The sequence below is a fragment of the Pteropus medius genome, unplaced genomic scaffold, assembly GCF_902729225.1.
Source record: "Pteropus medius unplaced genomic scaffold, Ma_sr-lr_union100, whole genome shotgun sequence".
Taxonomy (NCBI): domain Eukaryota; kingdom Metazoa; phylum Chordata; class Mammalia; order Chiroptera; family Pteropodidae; genus Pteropus; species Pteropus medius.
Genome location: NW_024343732.1, coordinates 3,024,545 through 3,033,749, shown reverse-complemented (window position 1 = coordinate 3,033,749; position 9,205 = coordinate 3,024,545). Strand labels below are relative to the sequence as shown.

The following is a 9,205-nucleotide window of genomic DNA, read 5'->3' as shown; positions in this document are numbered from 1 at the left end:
CACACACAAAACAACAACAACAACAACAACAACACCTGATTCTCTGCTCTTCTCAGTCCAGGCAGGAGATGAAGGAAAGGAGCGAAGCTCTGAGCTGAGGTAAAGCCAAGCTCTTTCATTACCTACTGGTCTATGTTGTATCAAAAATTATCCTTCAACTCCCACTGTCTACCCCAAACATTCAAAACATACTGGGAACGGTTTCTAAATCATTTACCTAAATGGAAGCTGATTCACACCCCCTCCAAGACCCAGAGTTTGGAAAAAAAGGGGGCTGGCAGACAAAATGTGTAGCCATATATGTCATTCTCTTACTGCCTTTGTAGGATTTGTTTCTCTTGCCAGTTCCTTGCAGAGAGACTCTACTCAATCTCTAACCTAGAAACCAAGTTCTAGCAACACATTCTTCAGAATGAACTTCTACCAAAAGAAATTATAGATATTCTGGGTTGTCACAATAGCATTTTATTTGGGTGGTATCTCTTTTCTTGTAGAATCTGCTACTGGAAGAACCTCATAAAATTTTCAAATCATTCTCCTACCTTTGGACCAGGTTTTACCTTAAAACATTTAACCCTCTTTTTTGTATATGTGATGTTAGCATAAATACAGACATATGTACACTCTTGCATACGCACCAGTTTAGAAAACCAAACCTCACAAATATCACTGAGAGTTATTGGGAATGTGGATCAAAATACGTCGATGAGATTCTAGATGGTCGTACTATGTAAATGGAAGAGCAGTGACCGGCAGAGCTGGCTAAGACCTCGCAGACCATCCAGTCCAGTGTAGCGGTGTTTTCTGTCCATATCCCCTTTGACGGAAAGCTCTCCTAGCCTCCCTCTATGTTAGCTGAATTTTAAAAATTGTTGTCATTAAAAACACGTTTAAAAAAACCAAAGAAATAGGTCAGACCTCTGCTTTGCTTTCGAATCTCCTATCATCTCCCCACCAATTTTTAATGTGCCTCTCACAATAACAAAATTCCTGATCTGGCCACAGATTTGGATACTAGAGGAAACCAACCATGAGGAGGAAAGTGGCTTGGTGGGCAGCAAGCCCTATGAGAGACCCGAACTGGAAAATCAGACACTTGAATCATGTACAGACACTCACTTTAGTCTATACGACCTTATAAAAGCCTTCATTTTCTTTTCTAAAAAATGGATCTATTTTGCTTCTTTCCTTAAGAATGCATTGAGATCGAGATAGATAATGAATATATAAGCTGAAGGGAAAAAATTATGTACATACGAATGAAGAATGCTTCCTTTAATAGAAAGACACTGATGAAATGATTATTGTTCCAGTAGTGGGGTTCCTAACACACTTGATTTGGGAGACTATCCCTCCACCCCACAGTGTATTGCTGAACTTCCTACGACCCTTTCAGATTTTTTTCTTGGCAGTCAGCATTTCCAAAGACTAACCACACTCTTCCTAGGACTCCTAAATTCTCTTCATGAGATAGAAACGAGAAGCAGAAAAAAGCCACTTGATGAAAACACACATGCTTGATGTGTTGTCCCTGGGTTATGAGCAGCGTTGCTGGAGACCCAGGTGACACAGGTGACACAGAGCTGAGTCATGTCTCTTTCCTGCCCTGGAATGCAGAGCAGCCAGGGACCCTCAGAAGAGAAGTGTAAGAAGGAAGAAATTTTCCTATACCCTTCTAGGTTCTTCTGTCTGGTCTAAGAATTAATTTGACGTGAGACAGATTAACAGGAGAAAATAAAATTTAGTTACCTATGTACATCGAGAGGTCTCACAGAAATGGGATGCAAAGAAATGACCAAAGGAGGAAGCTTATATACTTTTTAGACAAAGAAACAATAAATTAGTGACAATTTGACAAGACAAAGAAACTTAGGTTTGGGTGCTTAGTTAGTAAGGAACGTAAGCAAAGTTTAGGCTTGGATAGTAAATTAGTTAAAAAAGAAAAGTAACAAGGTTTGTTTATACAGGCTTCTTGGCCCCGACTTTTCTAAGTCTGGTGCTGAGGGCGTCTCTCTCAGTCTCCAGGTGCAGGGAAGGCATCTTTCACAGAGGAGGTTTATTTCCTGCATTCAGGGAGACAACGAAGAGTCGGAGTGCCCTTTTTGTAAAGCTTGTTTTTTCAAGTAAATTTAATTCAAAATAATCAATATGCTACTTGGGCGTATTTTGGGGCTGCCTGCCCTGAGACCCAACAGAAGAAAAGCAGGGGTGGCAGCAGTGGCAGGAACATCCAGCAGGCTGCAGAGTTAGAAAAACGATGTTTTCAGGTTGTGGCAAAGGCAGGGGCAGTGACGGAGCCTGCTGTAAAAAGTGGCTTCTCAGACACAGACCAGCCTCAGAGAAGAAAAGTCCTATCGTAGGTGACTTGAAAGGGCTCCCAGTGGCCAAATCTAAGATGATTAGAACTCAGAGTGAAAGAGGAATCCTCGAGTCCATACTAATATAAATAAACAATCATTAAATAGATGGGGGGAAAAGAGAAAGTCCTTTCTTAGTTTAGAATCCAACGAATAAATATAAAAGGGCCGATGGAACTAGAGCATGATGTGATTATTGTTACAGGCAAGAATCATCGCTGTAGGCTGAACTCAATGGGCTCCCCCTGGGGAAGGACCTTAGGAGTCCCTGTGAGACTGCGCAGCGCCCCTCCTGACCAGCCCTCCCTGACCCCCCAGTTCCTGCCTCTATTTTGAGCTGGGTCTAGAGCTAGTCCAGTGAAGGAGATGCACTCTGCTTAACAGCGGTGGAGGGGTGCTAGGAGCCTTGCAGCCCCCCACCCCAAGTGGTTTCCACCCCACACACTCCCATCTGCAGATCTTCGAAATTCCTTAGCAGAAGAGACAGCTTCTGTCCAAGAAACAGAGAGACATGGAGAGCAGGGAAATCAACAGAAAAAGAGCAGTGAACTTGGAGACTTGGATCTCAGTCCTAGATGCAGTTTTGCTGTTGATCACTTGCCCTTTTCAGAGTCATTTAACCCTCACGGTGACAGGTTTGCTTGCCTAAGGTGGGGACAGTTAAAGTTACTATGGATGTCCCAGGGGCTGCTTTGAGGGTTTAATGAATTCGTGGGTGTGTGAAGCTGCTATATGTATGTGAGAAGGTGTCATTGTCATGAGGGCTGATGATCAAATGCTATCGTTCCCAGAAGAGGGGACATACTGAGATTAAAAATGATTGAAATCAATCAGTCTAACGGCTGGGGATTTGAATGCTGGCTATTTTACTTAGAGATCTATCTGGAACATAAGTTAAAAATAAAAAAGACTTTGAATTGTTTTTAGAGCATAAAACAATTAATATTTGTATATCTCATCGGTGTCACTTATAAAAAGTGCAATGTGGTTGATTCTTTTCTTCATTCCACAAAACTCAGATGACAGACCAAGAAAAGAAAACAGCAAATTTCCCTTGGCTCCTGGCTTCATGATTCTCTGGTCATGTTTACCGGGTGCCAGGTAATTTTCAAGTGTTAATCCCTGTGTCAAATAGGGCAAGGTCCTCAAAATCTGAACGGTTCTTACTAAGCTATTCTTGCTAAATGTTAAATGTAGCACAGTATTTTGCAGGTGCAGCTATAAACAGGATGAGCTTGACAGGACCCCAACCTGGTAAGCGTAGCCACTTGCGAAGAAATCAATGTATAATTAACCAAAACTAAGCCTCCCTTCAGGGAGACAGAGCTTTGGATGTGAATCCCCCGTCTCCTTTACATGCTGTAAGTAAATGAGAGTACCGAATGACAACCACGTCTAGTTTTTGAATGGAACACCCCAAGTGGTGACCCCCTCGAGTTCAGTAACACCTGCAATAAGATGCTTTGAAGGGAAGGAACCTGTATCCCTCAGGTGACAATCAAGAGCCACACAGTCAAGTGAACAGGGAAATTTTAAAATAAGCAGTTATTAACTATAATATGACATTGAAGTTATGGGGAATTGGTTAGCAAGGAGGAAAAAGAGCCCTGAAGACGATGGGACATGCAGACACAAAGAGCGGTCACAACTCCTAAGGCTGCGGTTCAGACCCAGGGGGCACGGTCTTGGCTCACTGGCTGGCCAGGAAGTTGTTGAGCTAATGTGCTGTCAGAACTTGTTGGAAACCTGCCCTCTGGGGTGCCGGGGACAGTTATTTACAGGGTGCCACACCTCAGAACTCATTGCAAAGCTTCCAAGGAGTTGCTGGGGAGGAGCTGTTGGCCTCTGGGCCCTGCAGGAGCTGGACACTGAAAGGCCATTCACGCAGGAGTCAGATGTCAGACCATGCACTGCTTAAGCCTGGAGAAGTGAGCATCCTGGAACCAGGAAGAGAAAAGCCCCTCCCTCTAGCGGTATCCCTCCAGCCTCCGCTACAAAGATTAACATTGTGCCAGCTGGCAAAGGAGAAGTATTTATAGGATCCTGTTCTCTTTCCACAGAGCCGTGAAGGGTAGATTTTTGAGCTGAGGCAATAAATTGATAATTGACCCAGACCACAACATATTATTACAAGAACCACAGGGCTTGTAGAGCCAGCGCTGTGACTCAGTAGACATAAGACCTCAGGCATGTCCACATCCTGAGTTATGGCTGCAAAACAACATCCTATATGTTTATCCTTCAAGGTCATTGTGAGGATCAAATAAGGTAGAGGGTGGGAATTGTGTCTCATTAATAAGAGGAGTAGCAACGTCAGCATAGCCTAGGGTTTCAAATGATGGGTTCGGTTGACAGGCTGAGTCCCCGCTCTCCACTCACTAGCTGGGTGACCATGGGCAACCTATTTACCCTCTGGGCTTTGTTTCCTGTGTGTAATGATGGCACCTATCTCATCACCCCATATTCGTGAGGTATCAATAAAATAATCCACTCAGAGTGTTTGCACATATTAAGTGCAAAATAAATACTAGCTCTTCTTGTTCGTCACTAATGTCATTAAGTTACTTCAAATAAAATAGTTATGTTATTACATTCCCCCTACTATGTATCCCCATATCTTTATTTACCCAGGGCCTATTATTTGCATATATTATGCTAACTGCTGCTTTAGAGGCCCAGGAACAGAGACCTCTCAGAGAAGTGGGAGGTAAAACGTTTTCAGGGAAGTGGTTCCTTACAAGGAAATGCTGTTCAATTTTCTCAAGACCGGAAAAGCCACCCATGTGCCTTAAATTATGGCCTTTCTGAAACCAACCCAGTCTGAGCATTTAAACTCTAAACAAGCTTTTGTTTTCGAAGAAAGTTTTGCAGCAAGAATTTTTCAAAAAACTTTCTGGATGAAAGGATTGAGGTTTTTCTATGTGTTTGTTTTAATTAACACAGCCAAGTATGAAGTATGCAAACCACTGAATAACAACCCTTTATCGGGACGGGGTATGACAGCCAGACCCGGGCCCTCCAGGTTTCAATGGCTCTGTTCTGCTTTTGCACAGAAGATTCTGGGAAGGGAGAAGCTAATGGGAACTACATTAAGGCAAGGCCAGAGCCCACCATGCCCACACTGGCCTCTTAAATTGCTTCCCTGATTATAGTCTCTTTGGCTTTCATTCCTTCTAGGAAAGGATTCTCAACCTTGGCACTTCTGACATTTGGGGTCAGGTCATTCTTTTTGTGGGGGCTGTCCTGTTCGTTATAGGGTGCTTAGCAGCATCCTGTGCCAGTCCTCAGTAGCACCTCCCTATCTGCTCTGACAAATAAACATGTCTTCAGAAGTAGTCAAATGTTCTCTGGGAACAAAATCACCCCTGCTTGAGGACCACCGATAGCCCTTAAGAATCTTCCAGAATCAAGCCTTTTACCAGCCTGCTAGAAGTTTGCATTTTTTGATGTGGCACTCAAGACTCTTCAACAACCTGATTCCTCCTCTCCTTCCTAGTCTGTCTTCTCTCCCTTTGACTCCAAACAGTACACCTGCCCAGGATTTCCAGAATGTTCTGGCTCTTCAATCTTAACATTCTTCTTTTCTTGCCTTTCCATTACTCGACTCTCCAGCTACCCAAGGAAGATTTGAGTAAGTGAAAAAAATATAAGCTAGTTTTAGATAGAAAAACTCAATATTGTAGAGAGCACATGCCCTTAAAATAACTTATAATTAATATGATCTCAGTAAAGAATCCCGAGAAATGTTTTTAGAAGCTAAACTAGCTTCTACTACATTTTAATATAGAAAAGAAACAAGTGACAATAACTAGAAACTTTTCGAAGAGTATCGAGGTACAAATCCTACAAGTTATTAAAATAGAATAAAGGTATAGCAATTAAAACAATTATGGTGTGATGTGTAATTTTAGACAAATCGATAATATAAAATAGATAGTCTAGAAATGTGACCAAATGCATATGTGAATTTACTATATGATAAAGAAGGCATTTTATTCTGTAAACTAAGAGGAAAAGAACTCTTGTTTTTAGGAAAAGTGATGCTTTACTTTGACTGTCAAACTCTTTTACGGAATTCTTTTTTAAAAAAGGCATTTCAAATCATTGGAGGAACAATGGATTGTTCAATAAACAGTGTGTGGGGACAATAGACCAGTCATCTGGAAAAAATAAACCCTGCCTTACTCGTTACATTAAATCATTTTCCAGGTAGTTCATAAATATAAATATAAAACCACAGACACCCAAGAAAAATAGAATTATTTTGTTAGGAATTTCTAAGTATGAAGCAAATCCAGGAACCATGACAGGAAAATATTGATAATTTTATTAATAAACTGTATTTCACTTAAAAAACACCATAACAAATTAAAAGACAAAAATTAGTTATAATATGTGTAAGACATGTGGTTAAACAAAGGATTAATTCCCTCGAATATAGACTTCATGATTAAATTAGAATAGGACCGTATAGAAAAATGACCAGTAGGCATGGACGAGAACTATAGAAAACAAGGAAGTAAAAATCTTAGAATAGGCTCAAAATCAGCTTTATAAAAAACATAAATGAAAACAATGAAGCTCCCTTTTTTATCACGATGTCAGAAATCAACGGTTGGTAATAAACAGAATTTTTATGAGTGTAGGGAAATAGCCACTGTTACACTGCTACAATTAAAAGGGACAACAATTTGGCAGTGTCCTTCAGAATTCTGCACACACATATCCAGTCATTCTATTTACAGGAATTTATCCTACGGATAACCCCTACGATGCATGCAAAGACATGTGTGCAAGGCTCTTACATTGAAGGACTAATTAGTGATGAGTTCACAGCAAAAAAAAAAAAAGACCTCCAAATGTTTATCAATATGAAGGATGATAAAGTAAATGCTGGTATAACTATATCGAACACCAAAGATGTGAAATACAATGCAGTCGATTTCTATGCACTGAAACAGATTGATTTATAAGATATGTTAATGAGATATTTTAAGAGAAAAGGAAAGTATAGAGCAGTATTCAAGGTATTCATCTGTGTGTGTATGTGTGTGTGTGTGCGCGCGTGTGTGTGCATGTGCACATGGATGCACACACATGCCTATTTCTGGAAAATAAGTTGCAGAATTCACGAAGTTGGCTTCTGAGGAAGGAAAGAGTGGAAGTCTAGGAAGGGAGGAGAATTTACTTTTCATTGCTCACTCTTGGGTTCTATTGATTTTTTTAAAATAATTTTGTTTTATTAAAAAATAATAAAACTTTCATCATTAAAAATAATAAAAAGATGAATAAGAATAAAGCCTCATGAAGCTTTCTGTGACTGCTCTGGCTCACACTGGTATCTTCCTGACCTGTGTTCACACATTCGCTTATATTTCTCATTTTTTAATTATCACATATAATTATTCACATATCAGTGAATATCCCGCCTGGGAGGTGAATCATCTCTTTGTCCACTATCTTCACGCTGTCTTCTCTCTCCACCAGTCACTTAGTAGCCATCTGGGTTTGACTGACACGGCATCACCGAGCTTGCATTCAAATCACCCTTATTTGGCTTAATAATGGCCCCAAAGCACAAGAGTAGTGATGCTGGCATTTTAAATAGGCCAAAGAGAAGCCCTAGGTGCTTCCTTTAAGTGAAAAGATAGGTGTACACAGGGAAAGAAAAAAAACAAGTTTCGCTATTATCTGTGATTTCAGGTATCCACTGGGGATCTTGCTTTCAAAGATATCCACCCCCCGGCAGAGAAGGAGAGACTATAGTACTCAATTTTCTGGAAAGCACAGGAATCTGGATAATAGATATATTTTTAAAATAAGCAACTCAAGTAATTCTTATAATTTAGCAACCTTACAAAATAACGCTCACTTCACCCTCAAAATAAGCCAGTTATGTAGGTAAAACACATATTTCTTATCTCCTTTTTACAGAAGGGGAAACTAAGGCTCGCTGAGTTTAAGTGACTTTCCCTTAATCTTAGAATAGCATGTCTGAGCTCCAGCATCCTTTTACTATTAATATGTTTTCTCTCTTTTAAAGTCTGACTTACAATAATGATTTACTTTCAGCAATTAGAAAGAAAAATATTTTATGAATGCTAGAATATCCATATCCTAATTAAAATCGCCACTCATCCCTGCATATCACTGGCTGGATACGATCCTGTTCTATTTTTTTTTTTAATCCCACAGCACCGGATCTTCCTAGGTGGTCTCTCATCCAAGTACTAACCAGGCCCAACCTGCTTAGCTTCCGAGATCAGATGAGATCGGGCGTGTTCAGGGTGGCCTGGCCATAGACTGAAATCTTGCTCTTTAGGTCACAAGGAATGACAGGTGTTGGGGGTGGATGTAAACCGGAACATAAATGCTTACATACATTCCACCCAACTCTTCTCATTTTAGAATAAAAACACAGAATAAAAAGGAGAAGCGGAAAATTTGCAAGTCATTAAGCTTATTCTGACCTGCCACTAAATGGGAACTTTTTTTTCCATCTAGAAGGAACATTTTTTTCCATCTAGAAGGCCTTTCCAAGACATCATGGAAGAAGGAAGTAATTGCATGAATCATGCTGCCACTCGTCTTAAAAAATAAAATAAATCAATAAATAAAGGAAGGAAGAAAAATGAAAAACCATTTAAGAAGCAAAAGGGAAGTAGTGCCTTAAACTTACACATTCACCAGAAAGCGGGACAGGGGTCACGGGCTCGGCTTGTTAAGGACCACCCACACTGGAGGAAATGTCCCTCTGTTACTTCCCAAGGCAACTTTCGTGGCCTTTCCTCCCCAGCTTCAAGATGTGGTCCAGTTTTGAATACTCAGAACCTCGGGAAAGCAGCTGT

At 40.5% G+C, this 9,205-nt stretch overlaps 1 pseudogene; it reads right to left on the bottom strand.

Annotated features, from left to right (window-relative positions):
• Positions 1-8,543: 8,543 nt before the first annotated feature.
• Positions 8,544-8,661, bottom strand: LOC120606680 (uncharacterized; annotated as a pseudogene).
• Between the last annotated feature and the right edge of the window lie 544 nt (positions 8,662-9,205).